Here is a 17,357-nt window from a genome sequence, read left to right as displayed (position 1 = left end):
TGTTCAATAGTTTTTTTTTTTTTTTTTTTTTGGACAGGCACAGTGAGAGAGAGAGAGAGAGAGAGAAAGGTCATATCCCTTTCCGTTGGTTCAACCCCCAAATGGCCGCTATGGTCGGCGTGCTTCGCTGATCCAAAGCCAGGAGCCAGGCACTTCCTCCTGGTCTCCCATGCGGGTGCAGGGCCCAAGCACTTGGGCCATCCTCCACTGCCTTCCCGGGCCACAGCAGAGAGCTGGACTGGAAGAGGAGCGACCGGGACAGAATCCGGCACTCCAACCGGGACTAGAACCCTGTGTGCCAGCGCCGCAGGCAGAGGATTAGCCAAGTGAGCCATGGCGCCAGCCTGTTCAATAGTTTTTGAACAGTCATATTGTGGTTTTAACAGCATAGCTCTAGAATCATGCAGCATGCATTCAAGTCAACCCCAATTCTGCCATTGCCATTTATTAGTTATCTGACCTATACAAATTGTTTAATTTCTGCGTCTCATTCTCGTGTTTGAAATGAGGACGTTAACAGTACCAGTTCCATAAGGCAGTCCCGCTTCTAGAACATAGAAAGCCCTCAACAACAGCTGCAATTACTAAGAGCAGGAACCAGGCTCATCATCTCAAGCCTTCTCATGCTTTCAAGTGTAGAATGGGAAGATGGACAAGAAGGTTTGGCAAGTAAATTTTGTCAATTAACTATAATTATAACCTCATCCTTTCTGTGATTTGTATTTATTTCCATTTGTTATGGAGTACCTGAGAAGCAGGGAGAGTAGTATTAGATTTATTCAGTTTGGCTGTGATTGCCAAAGAAATGGGACTTGCCAATATTTATGCAAGTTAGAAGCAGGCCTGAAAGTTGAACCCAAATCATTAATTCTAGCTCAAAGTTGACTTCATCTCAATAAGTGGTTAAAAGGAGGAAATCCTGGATTAAAATTCATACTTCAACTTGTTGCAGTACTGGTTTAGAGCTTTCTCTTCAACTATACACAACCAGAAAATTGGATCAAAGATACAGTTCAACTTTTCTTCCTTCTTATTATTTGCACGTCTTAAAGATTTTGCTTCAAATCAATTCAGTATTTTTACTATTCATTATGGCCTTCAAGTCTAGCACAAAATTTGATCCAACTTCCTTTTTTCATAATGGTCATTCTGGTACACATTTGTGTGAAGCCTCATTTTCTACACATATTGACAAATCTTGAAAACATGAAAATCCTATTTGGACCTAGTGTTTAGCCTAGCAGTTAAGACCGCCTGCATCCTCTATAAGATGGTTTGGCTTTAATTCCCAGTTCTGACTCCTGATTCCAGCATTTTGCTGATATAGATCCTGGGAGACAGCAGTGATGCTCAAGTAATTGGGTTCTTATCACTCACAGGAAGAACTGGATTGAGTGCTTGGCTCCTGGCTTTGGCCCAGTCTAGGTCTGGCCTTTGCAAAATGAACCAGCAGGTGAGTTTGCTGTCTCAGACTTTCTCTGTCCTTCTTCCTCTCAAAAAGAGAGATACAGGGGCTGGTACTATGGCATAGCAGGTTAAGCTTATGCCTATGGTACCAGCATCCCATAGGGGTGCCGGTTTGAGTCCCGGCTACTCCACTTCTGATCCAGTTCCCTACTAATGCATCTGGAAAAGCAGTGGAGGATGGCCCAAGTGTTTGGCCATGTGGGAGCTCCTGTCTCCTCGCTTCGGATAGGCCCAGCTCTGGCCATTGCAGTCATTTGGGGAGTAAACCAGTGGATGGAAGAGCTCTAATTCTGACTCAAATAAATCTTAAACAAACAAATAAACAAACAAACAAAAAAAAACGAGAGAGAGAGACACACACACACATACTCTGGGACTGTGGGCTGTTGGCAACTGGGTGGGTGACAGGCCACATGGGCCCACTGGCCATTTCCCAGGCAGGAGGCTGCCACCACTTGCATGGAAGAGGAGGGTGCTCAAGACCCTGCAGTGATCACCCTGCTGTCCAGTTGGTGCTCTTAGGCCTGAAGTACAAGCCTAAAAACTCCACATCATGCCAAGGGAAGGGAGGGAAACAGAGGTATGCAAAGGAACAGAGCATCATGAATGAAGGCAGCACCAACTTATCGTCGCTGCAGATGAAGAAGGCAAATGTGGCCTTTTGTTTGCTTTTGGCAGGATCAAGATGAAGAAACTGCCAAGTTTGACAAGACTGTGAGAGGCCAGAGTAGCAGTCAGCCTTGGGACAATGATGCAGTACGTGTAAACCCCTGCTCCTTGATCCCCACACCCAACAAGGAAGAGGATGAACTAGTACATGCATATCCCACATTTGATCCTCAGGGTGTCATACCATCCAGAGCCTCACTGCTGCCTGTACTGAACTGGGCAGAGAGAGGAAGTCTGGAAAGTCATGTTACACGAGGAAAAGAAGTACTTAGGGGATAAGCACTTTTGCAGCAACATCCTCTTCTGCAGCCTAAAACGCGAGCGATTCTTCTGGACTGGTTAACGGAGGTACGTGATGTCTATAAACTCCACAGGAAGACATTTTACTTGACACAGGGTTTCTTTGATCAGTGTGTGGCAACACAAGAAAATATTGTAAAAACACTTGTTCAGCTTACTGGAATTTCATCTTTATTCACTGCTGCTAAACATGAGGAAATCTATTCTCCCAAGTTGCATCAGTTTTCTTGTGTTACAGACAGGGCTTGTCCAGGTGATGGAATAGTTACCATGGAATTAGCAACAATGAAGGCCCGTAAGTGGCAATTAAGTCTCCTGAGCCCCTGTGTCTTAGCTGAATGTATACAGACAGGATGCCTATCTAAATGATGAGTATGAAGTGCTACTGCCACAGTATCCCCAGGAAATCTTTATAGCAACTGCAGAACTTTTGATCTCTGTCCCAGACATTGACTACTGAGGATTTTTATATAATATTCTTGCTGTTTCTGCCTTATGTCATTTCTTTTCATCTGAATTGATACAAAAAGTTTCAGAGTATCAGTGGTGTGACACAGAGAAGTGCATTAAGTGGATAGTTCCACTTGCCATGGTCATAGAAGAGTTAGGAAGTTCCAACTTAAGCACTTCTCTTGGCTGGGGCAGGGGCAGGGGCAGGGCCGGGGTCAGGGGTGGGGGGCAGAGGTTGTCCTGCAGACATACAGATCTGTATCCACAGCCTAGTTTTGCTAGACAAAGTCCAAGCAAAGAAAGCTATATGTCTGAACAAAACAGGGTTTCTCCTTTCCCCACTGGGTGCTTCCTCCCCTGCGTCTCCCCACAGGGAGTCAGCAGGGAACACTGTGACCACACCAGCACTCTCCACCACAGAGAGCCGTACAGACATGCCTGCTCCAAGCGCTCTTGTTTCTACCGAAGCAGGAGTGCACTGGCTTTTACATGTGTTTCGAAGGAAGAGTACATCTCTTCAGCAACAGTATCTCTGCCATAACACTGGGCAAGGGGAAGTGATTTTTATTGATTTTTTAAAATGAGTCGAGTACACCAGCCACCTCCAGAACACAAAGGAGTGCTCCAGATGCTGCTAAGTAGCGTGATACTTGACTTGTCTGACCATTCGCACAGTGACACAGGCATGGAGTTGAGGAGTGCCCCAGGTGTTCTGGGTATACCCTGTTACGTGTAGCAGGTGGCTGCAGACTACCACTGTGATGCAGAGCCCACAGTCTGCTGAGCTAGGGCTTGTCCTTTTCACACTATCAGTTAATAGCCTATAACACCTTTCATGGGCTCTTGTTTTCTAAGTGCTGCTATGTCTGTTTTTAATAAAGATAATACTATCTTTGAAACAGCTGGTTTTATGAGCTATGTCTGTTCATTTAAGTAAGAAGTCAACTTTCATTGTTGCTATAATTAGGTCCTCCCCCCACCTCCCCTTCATGCTTACTGAGGCACCAGTCTGTCAAGCAAATATATTGAAAAGTGAACCTTGAGAGCGAGCTTCAGGTATAGACCTGTCTGCCTTCTGAGGCCCCTGAGCTGGGAGCGAGGCCTCAGTGTGGCATTCCTACCATGGCGCCCTGTCCAAGTGGCTGCTAACATCCAGCTAGTTAGCCACTGGTGGCAGTAGAGCTGAAGTATTTTCACATCTAACAGGATTCATAGGTACAATTTCTTCCCTAGGACAGGTTAAATGTCATAAAGAATCTATGGGTTATTTAATACTCTTTTCACTCTTACCAAATCTTTTAAATAATTAATTTGATAGGCAGAGTTACAGATAGGGAGGACAGAGAGCCTCCATTCACTGGTTTGCTCCACAGACGGCCACAACGGCTAGGGCTAGGCCAGATGGAAGCCAGGAGCTTCATGGGTCTCTCATGTGAATGGCAGGGGATCAAGCACTTAGGCCATGTTCCACTTCTTTCCTAGGCACATTAGCAGGAAGCTGGTTCAGAAGTGGAACAGCTGGAACTCAAACTGGAACCCATATGAGATTCTGGTGTCTCAGGTGGTGGCTGAAACCCCTACACCACAATGCCAGCCCCAATCTTACCCTAAAAAATAAATGAACTTTTGTTTGGAGAATCTCCTAACACAGTAACTCAAATTATACTTGGGGCCGGAGGCATAGCAGGTAAGCCTGCCATCTGCAGTCCTGGCATCCCATGTGTGCACTGCTTTGAGTCCCAGCAGCTCCACTTCCAATCCAGCTCTCTGCCGTGGCCTGGGAAAGCAGGAGAAGACGGCTCAAGTCCTTGGGCCCTCCACCCACATGGGAGACCGGGAGGAAGCTCCAGGCTCCTGGCTTTGGATCAGCACAGCTCCAGCCATTACGGCCATCTGGGGAGTGAACCAGCAGATGAAGACCTCTCTATACCTTTGCCTCTCTGTAACTCTGCCGTTCAAATAAATAAATCTTTAAAAAACAACAACAACAACAACAAAACTAGACTTTTAAGAAGAAATTACAAAGTGAAGCTGTATGTGGCTCAGGGCCATGATGCCAATATACAGTCCACTCCTTGGCCGTTGATGAGTCACTCCCTGCTAATGGTCACTGTCCACTTGAAGGCCTACGGCACAGCTGGCCTTGCTTTTTTGTTGAACATTCTCCCAAGTGATTTTTCAACTCCGATGTTTCACTAACTGCTCTCCCCTATAGAGAAAACAAATACTACTTATTTTCAACTTGTTGTTTCATTTCATTTTGCAAAAATCTGTCTAAGAGAAAGAAAAACCATTAAAACCCTATACCATATTTATATGAAGTTGAGAGGCTCTACTTTTTAACACTGATGTTATAATTCTGCCAAGTTTTGATTCATTTTTCTTAATAAACCCATTATAAATCTAAAAAAGAAAAGGGGGAGACACACATTTGGCACAACAGTTAAAACACTGCTTGGGATGCCTGTATCCCATCTTGGAATGAATGGAGTTCAAGTTCTGGCTCCACTTTCAATTTGTTCCTCCTGCTAATGTATACCCTAGAAAGCAGCAGTTGTTAGTTCAAGTACTTGAGTCCCTGCCACCTACTGGGGAGACCCAGACTGAGTTCTTTCACAGCATCAATTTGGTGAAATTTAGGATGGAAAACTTTTCCAACCAGTACTGTCCTGCCTCATCAAGTTAGGCTGAAAGGATGATGCTACTTAACAAAGCGGACTGTTGAAGGAGCATGATCAAGCAAAGCTGTCAATATTCTCATCGCTGGGCATCTCCAACAACACAGCAGCTCTGTGAGTGAGTAACAGGACAGTATGCCCCATCTAAGGATCACACATATGATGGTGGTCCTATGGGATCACAATGGAACTGAAAAAATCCTATTGCTCAGTGATGTCATAGTTGTCATGTTAGAGTGCAACACATTACTCATATGTTGGTGGGGATACTGCACTGCCAGTCATACAAAAGTACAGCAATACAATTATGTACATTGCATAATACTTGATAATAAACAACCGTTACTGCTTTCCCTACTTTACTTTTCATTACTTGGGAGTGTACTCCTACTTATCAAGAAACAAGCTGCCTTGCAGTGTGCCACAGCAGTCTAATATGAGCACATCTCGTTTATTGCATCTCCTGGTTGTACTTAGAGGCTGTGACAAGTTATTGACCTAAGCCATCCAGGTTTGTGTAAGTACACTCTACTCGTTTGCACAATGAGGAAATCGCATAACGACACATTTCTCAGAACATACTTCTGTTTTTAAGCTACACATGACTGTATTAATTCAGAATTTTCTTCATTTATTGGATCAGTCCTTAAGCACAAGAAACAAAAGCAAAAATAGACAAATTGGATTTTATCAAACTAAAAAAAGCTTCTGTAGAGCAAAGGAAGCCACGAACAGTGAAAAGATAAACCTAGAGAATGGGAGAAGATATCTGCAAGCTATACATCCAACAAGGGGTTAATAACCAGAATATATAACTCAATAGCAAAAAATCCAAATATTCATCTTAAAAATGAGCAGATCTAAACAATCTTTTTTCAAAGGAAGACACATAAATGGCCAACAGGTACATGAAAAAGTACTGAATATCACTAATCATTAGAAAAATGTGAAACAAAGCCACAGTTAGAACAGCTTTACCAAAAACACAAAAGATAACAAGTGTTAGGAGTTTGTGGAGAAAAGGGAACTTGTATCCACTGTTGTTGGAACTTTAAATTAGGACAGCCATGGTGGAAAACCTCAAAACCCTAAAAATCGATCTACCATATACATGATCCAGCAATCCAACTTCTGAGCATATTTCACAGAGAAATGAAGTCAGTCCTTAAAGAGACATCTACACCCTACAGTGCAGCACTATGTACAACAGCCAAAGAAATGGAAACCACCCGAGTGTCCATCAGCTGATTAATGGATAAAGAAAATGTGCTACAAATACACAATGGAAAACTGCCCGGCAGGAAAACAGATGAAATCTTGTCATTTGCAACAACGTGATGGAACTGCCTGGTAAGTGAAATAAGCCAAGCACAGAGAGACAAGTACCTGCCATCTCGTGCATACAAAGATTCTAAAAATGTTTATCTCCTAGAAGTTGAGAGTATAACTGGTTACCAGAACCAGAAGGTGGGGGAAGAAGGAGCATGGGAAAGGGAATGGTTAAGGGATACTAAGTTAGACTGGAGTAAGAAGTGCTAGTGAGGCTGGCACTGTGGCATAGCAGGTAAAGCTGCTGCCTGCAGTGCCAGCATCCCATATGGGCACCAGTTCAAGTCCTAGCTGCTCCACTTCTGATCCAGCTCTCTACTATGGCATGGAAAGCAGTAGAAGATGGCCCAAGTCCTTGGGCCCCTGCACCCAGGTGGAAGACCTGGAAGAAGCTCCTGGCTTAGGATCGGTGCAGCTCCAGCTGTTGCGACCATCTGGGGAGTAAACCAGCAAATGGAAGACCTCTCTCTGCCTCTACCTCTCTCTGTAACTCTATCTTTCAAATAAATAAATCTTTAAAAAAGAAAAAAAGGGTGGAGCACTAACCTGTAATGCTGGCATCACAGGCAGCAGCTTAACCCACTGCACCACAACTCTGCCCCCTGTACAGGGCCTTTAAAGGGGAAAAGGCACTAGAGCTATAGATAACTGGAACAAAATCATAGCTTCAAAGACCCATCCCAAGCCTATTTAGTTCCTTCTTGAGCAAAACCACATGTTTAAAAATTTTTTGTGTGTGTTTATTTGAAAGGCAGAGAGACAGAGAGCTCCCCTGTACTGGTTTGCTCTCAAAATGCATGAAATGGCAAGGGCTGGGCCAGGCAAAACTGAAAGTCAGAACTTCAATCTAGATCTCCCAAATGAGTGGTAGAAATCCAGCTACTTGAGCCATCACCACTGCCTCCCAGGGTGCACATTAGTAAGAAGCTGGAATTGGGAGTGGAGCCAAGTATCAAGCCCAGGCACCCGGATATACAATGCAGGCCTCCCAACCAGTGTCTTAAACACTAGGTCAAACACCTACCCACTAAAAACAACTTTCTATTTCTATTATCCTAGATTAGGTCTTTATTATTTCTTTTTTTTTTTTTTTAAGATTTTTATTTATTTATCTGAAAGAGTTACACAGAGAGAGAAGGAGAGGCAGAGGCAGAGAGAGAGATAGAGGGAGGGAGGGGTCTCTCATCCACTGGTTCGCTCCTAATTGGAGCTGCACAGATCTGAAGGCAGGAGCCAGGAGTTTCCTTGGGGTCTCCCACGCGGGTGCAGGGGCCCAAGGACTTGAGCCATCTTCTACTGCTTTCCCAGGCTATAGCATAAAGCTGGATCTGAAGTGGAGCAGCTAGGACTTGAACCAACGCCCATATGGGATGCTGGCACTGTATGCAGCAGCTTTACCTGCTATGTCACAGTGCTGGCCCCTTTATTTCTTGACTAAACGTAGCAATATCCTCCAAATTTCTCTAAGCTAACTATTCAGGGTACCACATACTGTTATACTGTAACCATTATTGGGTTAACCTTAGAAACACTTCCTATTGCATCATATGCCTTGCATAAATTTACAACAGCATGACATTTAGTTGACCCACCTAATCTCACCTTCAACCACCTCCATGTACCTTACACTTTAACTAACTCCCTGTGCAGCAAAAAATCTTCTAGAAGCCAGCGTTGTGGCACAGCCAGCCTTCTATATGGGCACCAGTTTGAGTCCTGGCTGTTTCACTTATGATCCAGCTCCCTAATGTACCGGGAAAGCAGTGAAGATGGCCGAAGTGCTTGGGCCCCTGCATCCATGGGGGAGATCCAGATTAAGCTTCCAGTTTCAGCCTTGCCCAGCCCCAGCTGTTGCGGCCGGCCATTTGGGGAATGAACCAGTGGATGGATGATCTGTCTCTTCTCTTTCTATAACTCTGCCTTTCAAATAAATAAATAAATCTTTAAAAAGAAAGTCTTCCCCAAAGAGAGATCTGGCCTTTGCCCTTGGCTCCTGAGAAGTAATCTCCAAGTCTTTGTAACGTCCAATCTATTCGGATTTCTTTTTTTTTTTTTTTTTTTTGTACCTGAGGAGCCTTGGTCATGCCAGACAGCCTAAGCTAACAAAGAGATGCATCAGTGGGGACTTTGGGCCATGAAGTATCACCTTGACCTCCACAGCGGCTGAAAACTAAAGTAGCTCCCAAAATACACCGGACACCAAGGCTAGGAGAACTTCCATGATTGGCAGTCCTCTGGGTGTACGATTTCACTGCAGTGAGCAGTTAGTGCTATCCAACACTTCACTGGAAGATGCAGGATTGGAATTCTACTCGTCTCTGCCCTAACTGCCCCTGCGTTCACTGACTTTCATCTGTACCTCTTAGGTGTAATAAACTGTGACCATGAGCATAATAGTTTTCAGTGGGATCTAACAGTGGTTTTGGGGTCCCCCAAACTTGCAGCTGATATCAGAAATGAGGTCTTGGTGACTCCCTTTCACTTCTTGTTTCAAAAACATCCCTTCTATTTCCTTCCTCTGTGGCGCTGAGTCACACTATCCCTGGAATGCCCACCTACTTCCACTGCTTTCCAACAAAATCTGACCTTTAATTCAATGTGCACCTCAAATGCCACCTCTCCCACAAAGCCTTTGTATCTTCAGTTTTGTTAAGATATAATTCATATACCATTAAACACACCCATTTAAATGCACAGTTAAGTGATTTTTAGTAAATAAGGTCATTAATAAACAAGTTAGTGGAAAAATGTATTCTGAAACATCATGGAGGTCAGCATTGTGGTATAGTTGATGAAGCTACCGCCTGTGACACTGGCATCCCATATGGGCACCAGTTCATGTCCCAGCTGCTCCACTTCTGATCTAGCTCCCTGTTAATGGCCTGGGAAAGCAATGACAGGTGGTCTACCCAACAGTGGGCCCCTGCCACTCATGTGGGAGACCTGGATGAAGTTCCCAGCTCCTGGCTTAGAACTGGCCCACTCCTGGCCACTGTGGCCATTTTGGGAAGTAAACAAACAAACGGATGGAAGATCTGTGTCTCTCCCTCTTTCAAAATAAATCCTTTAAAAAAGGAAAAATTATGCATGGGTTTCAAAAATTTTTGCACCAAAATAAACTTTTTATTTTCATTTTACTTGAAAAGCAGAGAAATACAGAGACAAATTTTCTATTCCCTGGCTTACCCCCAAATGTCCACAATAGCCAGTGCCAAGACAGAGCTAAGTCAAGAGCCTGGAACCCCATCTGGTCTCCCACGTGGGTGGCAGAGGCTCAACTTCTTGACCCATCATCTACTGACTCCCAGGATGCACATTAGCAAGACGCATCCTAAGCAGCATCTTAGTGCCAAATGCCCACCCCAATTTTACAGAAATCCTTTGAAATACCCTTCATAATCACAATGTTGTATAAATATCACTCAAACCTAATTTTCCAAAAAAGAAACCCTGTAGCCCCAGCAGTCATTCTTGATTCCCTTTCAATCACAGGCTCAGAAAACAGTTGCTATAAATTTGTCTACTCTGGACTTTTCATTTGTCATACAATATCTGGTCTTTGGTGATTCCTTCTTTCACTGAACCTCCTGTTTTGGAGATCCATCCATGTTACAGTATGTACCAGTACTTCACTCTATTTGTTGTCAAATAACATTCCAATGTATAGATATATCATTTTATTTATCCATTTATCAGTTGATGGACACTGGGTGGTTTCCAATTTGGAGCTATTATGGGAAACGACACTAAGAACATTCATGTACAAGGTTTTGTGCAGACATGTTTTCCTATCTCTAAGGTATCATCCCAGAAAAACTGTCAAGTCATTCAGTCACTAGGTTTAACATTCTGAGGCACTGTCAAACTACATATAAAGTACGATATCATTTTACGTATTTCTAGTAAAGTATGAGGGTTCCAATTTCAACTTACTAAGACTTGTTATTAGCTTTTTGAATACAGCCGTCCTAGTGAGTATGATGTATTTCATTATGGTTTTCATTTGCATTTCCTTAGACGTTGAGTATCTTTTCATGTGTGCACCAGCCATGTACACTTGTTCCCTAGAAAAATGTCTACACAAACGCTTTGCTCTTTAGTTGTCAATTTTGATGAATTCCAATTTTCCTATTTTAAAGGTAGCACTACCTAACTTAAGATCATGAATAGGGGCCCGCGCTGTGGCACAGCGGGTTAACGCCCTGGCCTAAAGCGCTGGCATCCCATATAGGCACCGGTTCAAGTCCCGGCTGCTCCACTTCCGATCCAGTTCTCTGCTATGGCCTGAGAGAGCAGTACAAGATGGCCCAAGTGCTCAGGCCCCTGCGCCCACGTGGGAGACCCGGAAGAGGCTCCAGGCTCCTGGTTTTGGATTGGCACCTCTCTGGCCATTGCAGCCAATTGGGGAGTGAATCATCAGATGGAAGACCTCTCTCTCTCTCTGCCTCTCCTCTCTCTGTGTAACTCTTACAAATAAATAAATAAATCTTAAAAAAATAAAAAGATCATGAATAGTTACTCCTATCTTTTCTCCATTAATTTTGTAGTTTCAGATCTTACATTTCACATCCCATTTTGAATTAATTTGTGTATGATGTAGGGGTCCAAAATCATTCTTTTGAATGTGGATATGCAGTTGCCCTGAGATCATTTATTGAAAAAAAATAAATTCCCATTTCCAGCCAATTAAATTATCCTGTAAATTTAAGACTTTCTTTCTGAACTTTGAATTCTATTATTTTGGCCCACATGTATGTCCTTACAAGAGCACAGAACTCTCCTAAGCACTGGCTTTATAGTAATATTGAAATCAATTAAGTGTGAATCCTCTTTGTTTTTTCTAAGCTTCTTTTGGTCATTCTGGATTCCTTGCATTTCTTATGAATTTTAAGATCAGACTGTTAACTTCTACAAAATGGCAACTGAGATTTTGATGGGGGTTGAACTGCTTCTACAGAGAAATTTGGGGAGCACTTTCTTTTTTTTGATGTTTATATGAGGGATGGGGGAGAGGGAGGGGAAGGAAGGAGGGAGGGGACTGAGAGATCTCACATCTGGTGGTTTACTCTCCCAAATGCCCAACTCAGCCAGGCTGAAGCCATGAACCAGGAACTCAACTGAGGTCTTCCACATGGGTAAGCCATCACCAATGTCTCCCAATTTATGCACAGGCAGGGAGCTGGAAAGGGGAGCAGAACCAGGACTCTGGCTGGCACCATGGATCAATAGGCTAATCCTCCGCCTTGCGGCGCCGGCACACCAGGTTCTAGTCCCGGTCAGGGCGCCAGATTCTGTCCCGGTTGCCCCTCTTCCAGGCCAGCTCTCTGCTGTGGCCAGGGAGTGCAGTGGAGGATGGCCCAAGTACTTGGGCCCTGCACCCCATGGGAGACCAGGAGAAGCACCTGGCTCCAGGCTTCGGATCAGCGTGGTGCGCCGGCCGCAGCGCGCCGGCCTGGCTTCGGATTGGCTCAGCAGTGGCCGTTTGGGGCGTGAACCAGTGGATGGAAGACCTTTCTCTCTCTCTCTCCCTTTTACTACACTTGATCTTAGCCAAAAGGCCAAAAAGCGATGTCTCCTTCTCACTGTCTGTAACTCCACTTCTCCAATAAATAAATAAAATCTTAAAAAAAAAAAAAAAAAAAAAAGGACCCCAATAAACACCTGCCAAGGCTGCCAAGGGGCCAAGGGGGGCATTTTGCCTGTTTAAGACTCACCTTATCACAGCAGATGTGGGTCTTTGCATAAATACACAGTCCTTTCCCAGGCAAGCAGTATAAAAGGACAACTGTCCACCACGCCAGCAGAAGGGGGTGCCAGCAGGAGGGCACTAAACCTCTTTTCAGACCCCCCCCCACCCGCTGCTTGCCAATGAAATGTATTCTTCACTCCTTTATTATGTTGTCCTGTCTACAATAAAAGTCTTTCCTGCCCTGACCCACTGTCTGGGTGCTTTTTTCAAACTTAAAAGTCTACAATCTAATGTTCAGGATAGCAGCATTCAATCTTTATTAAGTATGATGTCATCTATGGGTTTTCACAAATTCTTCTTATCAGGTTGAGAAAGTTCCCTTCTCTTTCTAGTTTAATTATTTTCATCAAGAAATGGTGTTAGTCAACTGCTTTTTCTGTGTCTTCTGAGATGACCATATGGGTTTTGCTCTGACAGTTGTGGCCATTTGGGGAGTGAACCAGAGAATGGGAGATCTCTCTCTGTGCCTCTGTCTCTGCCTCTCAATAACTCTGTCTTTCAAATAAATAAATAAATCTTTAAAAAAAATAAAGTCCATTTAGATTATTTCTTCTTGAGTTAGTTTTAGTTTTTTTTTTTTCTTTTTTACTTTCTAGGAATTTGTTCACTTCATCTAAGCTATCTCAATTTGTTAGAATACAGTTGTTTACAGCATTCCTTTATAATTCTTTTCCTTTCCATAAGGTCAATAGTGATACCCCTCTTTACTTATTGTTTTTAGCAACTTGACTCTTCTCTTAGTTTTGACTAGATTAATTATTTTAATCACCAAAGGCTAAAGGTCTATCAACTTTGTTGATCTTTCCTTGTTTCCTAAGAATTAACTTCTGACTTCATTAATTTTTTTCTTTCCTACTTATTTTCACTATTTTACTTGGATTTACTTTCTTCTTTTTCTAGTTTGTTGAGTTAGAAAATTATATTATTGGTTTGATTTAAAAAAAAAAAGTTTTTAAAGACTTATTTACTTACTTGAAAGGTAGAGTTAGAAAGGCAGAGGCAGAGAGAGAACAAGAAAGAGGTCTTCCATCAGCTGGTTCACTCCCCAGATGGCTGCAACAGCTGGACCTGCACCAATCTGAAGGGGCTCAAGTACTTGAGCCATCTTCCACCACTTTCCCAGGCCATAGTAGGGAGCAGGATCAGAAGTGAAGCAGCCGGGACTCAAACCAGCGCCCATATGGGAAGTCAGCACCACAAGCGGAGGGTTTACCCACGTATCACAGTGCTGGCCCTTGATTTTATTTAAATATAGGCATTTACATCTATAAATACTTTTTTTTTTTTTTTGACAGGCAGAGTGGACAGTGAGAGAGAGAGAGAAAGGTCTTCCTTTTGCCGTTGGTTCACCCTCCAATGGCCACCGCAGCTGGTGCGCTGCGGCCGGCGCATCGCACTGATCCGAAGCCAGGAGCCAGGTGCTTTTCCTGGTCTCCCATGGGGTGCAGGGCCCAAGCACTTGGGCCATCCTCCACTGCACTCCCTGGCCACAGCAGAGAGCTGGCCTGGAAGAGGGGCAACCGGGACAGAATCCGGCGCCCCGACCGGGACTAGAACCCGGTGTGCCAGTGCCGCAAGGCGGAGGATTAGCCTAGTGAGCCACGGCGCCAGTCTTATAAATACCTTCTAAGCACAGCGTTGGCTGCTTATAAATTTTGATACACTGTGTTTTGTTTTAATTTATCTCAAAGTAACTTTTTTTTAAATTTATTGATATGAAAGAACTAGAGAGAGAGAGGGAGACAGAAATCTCTCATCCATTGGTTCACTCCCCAGATGGCTGCAATGACCAGCTCCTGGCCAGGTCTGAAGCCAGGAGCCTCTTCTGGGTCTTTTCCAGGGGTGCAGAGGCCCAAGGACTTGACTCATCTTCCACTGCTTTCCCAGGCACATTAGCAGGGAGATGGATCAGAAGTGAAGCAACCAAGACTTGAACCAGTGCCCATATGGAATGCCAGCATCACAGGCAGTGGCTATACCCACTATGCCACAGCAGCAGCCCCTCAAAGTCAATCTTTAAAAAAGATTCATTACTTATTTATTTGAAAGGCAGAGTGACAGAGAGATCTTCCATCTGCTGGTTCAGTCTCCCAAAATGGCCACAACAGCCAGGGTGGGGCCAGGCTGAAATCAGGAGCCAGAAACTCCATCTGGTCTCCCATGTGGGTGGCAGGGGCCCAAGTTTTTGACATCCATTACCTTCCCAGGCACATCAGCAGGAAGCTGGATCGGAAGCAGAGTAGCCAGGGCTGGTGTCACAAGTAGTGGCATCACAATGCTACCCACCTAAAATATTTTTTAAATAGGCTATCTTTAGCTGTGTTTTTTTTATTGACCCCCCCCCCTTTAAAAAAAAAGATTTACTTATTTGAGAGGGAGTGTTATAGACAGTGAGAGGGAGAGACAGAGAGAAAGGTCTTCCATATGCTGGTTCACTCCCCAAATGGCCACAACGGTCAGAGCTGAGCCAATCCGAAGCTAGGAACCAGCAGCTTCTTCCAGGTCTCCCATGTGGGTGCAGGGGCCCAAGCGCTTGGGCCACCCTCCACTGCTTTCCCAGGCCACAGCAGAGAGCCAGATTGGAAGAGGAGCAGCAAGGACTAGAACTGGCGCCCATATGCATTGCTGGCACCACAGGCGAGGTTTAACCTACTGTGCCACAAAGTACTTTCTAATTTCCTTTTTGATTTATTCTCTGACATCTGGTTACTTAGGCAAGTGCCGTTTAATTTCAATTTCAACATATTATACATTTTTTACTTTACCTTCTGTTATTGACTTCATGCTTCATTCCATTATAGATATAGGTTATACATTATGATTTACATCTTTCCAGATTAGGGCAAGCATTTGGTGCAGTGGTTAAGATGGGCACCTGCATCCCATCTTGAAGTTCTTGGTTTGAGTTCTAGCTACTCTGCTTCCAATCCAACTACTTGCAAATGTACACACTGGGAGGCAGATGATGGCTCAAGTACTTGGGTCCTTACCACCCATGTGGAGACCCAGACTGAGTCCTGGGCTCCCGGCTTCAGTCTGGCCCAAACCTGACTATTGTGGGCTAATGAGGAGTGAACATGTCTCTCACCTTTCAAATTAAAATGAAGGTAAATGAATAAAATTTTAAATTGGGGTAGGCATTTGACACAGCAGAATGCTCCTTGGGTTATCCACATCTCAGAGTGCTTGGTTTGAGTACCAGCTCTGGTCCTAATTCTGGCTTCCCGTTGATATACACCCTGGGAGGAGGCCTGGGTTGAGTTTCCAGCTTCTGGCTTCGGCCTGGCCCTGTCCCAGATGTTGTGCACATTTGGGGGACTGAACAAGTAAATGGGAGATCTCTCTCTCTGCCTCTCAAATAAAAAATATGTAAGAAAATACTTAGGAAAAAAGGGTAAACAAGTGAGTCACCAATCAATTCCAATTCTAAAATCTAGCCAAGCAAATAATCAAAGTTCTTTGATTAGAACTCATTCCTGCCCCTGCTAGAGAATCATTCTTGGTTCTCCATTCTGGATTATCCTGTGTTTGCAGCTGAGTTTCTCAGCCTGCTCCAGTCTGCAGAAGTTTTGGGCTCCCAAGACTTCATTTGTACTATCTCTGTCATTTTCATCCAAGCGGGTAGTAATGATACCAATGTAATTTCTTAAAAACCGAGTCTTCCATGAATAATACTGGAGTATACTCCATTAATGAAAAGCCACATCCGGGCCAGTGCCGCTGCTCAATAGGCTAATCCTCCGCCTGCGGCACCAGCACCATGGGTTCTAGTCCCAGTCAGATTCTGTCCCGGCTGCCCCTCTTCCAGGCCAGCTCTCTGCTGTGGCCGGGGAGTGCAGTGGAGGATGGCCCAACTCCTTGGGCCTTGCACCCCATGGGAGACCAGGATAAGTACCTGGCTCCTGCCTTCGGATCAGCGCAGTGCGCCAGCCGCGACAGCCATTGGAGGGTGAACCAACGGCAAACGAAGACCTTTCTCTCTGTCTCTGTCTCTCTCTCTCACTGTCCACTCTGCCTGTCAAAAAAAAAAAAAAAAAAAAAAAAGCCACATCCTCCACCTTCTCTGCAGTAAGCCTCTTCTACCTTGGGCTTTGCTGAGTGATAACACCCGTAAGATGCTTGCATTCTTAGAGGTTCTAGCACTTTGAGTAAATAGTTCTGAGGGACCACCTTAGAACTTCCTGGTCGTAACAAGGTGTACAGCCATCCTCAGCGCCTATCTTCAATCCCACTGTCCTCGCTGTCCTCTAAATTCCATCTTTCCCCAGAAGTGCTTTCTTAGTTTAAGCATTTGTGTGCTACCTGAGGAAGCTGGGAATTTTCAAAATCACTAAGTTTTAGCACCTGTTTGTTTAACCTATCTCATCCTCTGCTAGCATTGTGTTACTCCCAGCAAAAAGAAACAAGGGATCACCTACAGCACTGCTTGTAAATCTTAGCCACATGACCCAGCCCATGAGGTACACTCACGCACCCTACTACAGCCAACATGGTCACTGAGCCTTCTGTAATGACAAGGATAACCTTCCCCGCCGTCTCCCAGACCTTCTCACTGTCCTCTGCACCCTCACCCACAGCCTCCTTAAAAGTCAGAATTCTAAAAGTTTCTTAGAAGCTCTTCAAGCTTTCACTAGATTTGCTTCAGTCCTTCCAGCTGCCACCTACTGTCTCATTCCAAAGCCCTTTGTCAGGTAGCATCCCACTTCCAAGACCAA

The 17,357-nt window shown here is 44.4% G+C and overlaps 1 protein-coding gene and 1 pseudogene across 2 annotated transcripts in view; one reads left to right on the top strand and one right to left on the bottom strand.

The window, feature by feature from the left end:
* The window catches only part of AUNIP (aurora kinase A and ninein interacting protein), a 28,113-nt gene that overhangs the window by 7,140 nt on the left and 3,616 nt on the right, over window positions 1–17,357 (bottom strand). The window lies entirely within an intron of this gene.
* On the top strand, window positions 1,442–3,622 carry LOC138850312 (G1/S-specific cyclin-E1-like; annotated as a pseudogene).

Source organism: Oryctolagus cuniculus, chromosome 7 (assembly GCF_051225735.1).
Source record: "Oryctolagus cuniculus isolate XC-2025 breed Fujian yellow rabbit chromosome 7, ASM5122573v1, whole genome shotgun sequence".
In the NCBI taxonomy this organism is placed as follows: domain Eukaryota; kingdom Metazoa; phylum Chordata; class Mammalia; order Lagomorpha; family Leporidae; genus Oryctolagus; species Oryctolagus cuniculus.
The sequence above is the reverse complement of the archived record's forward strand: the minus strand, read 5'-3'. Positions and strand labels throughout refer to the sequence as shown.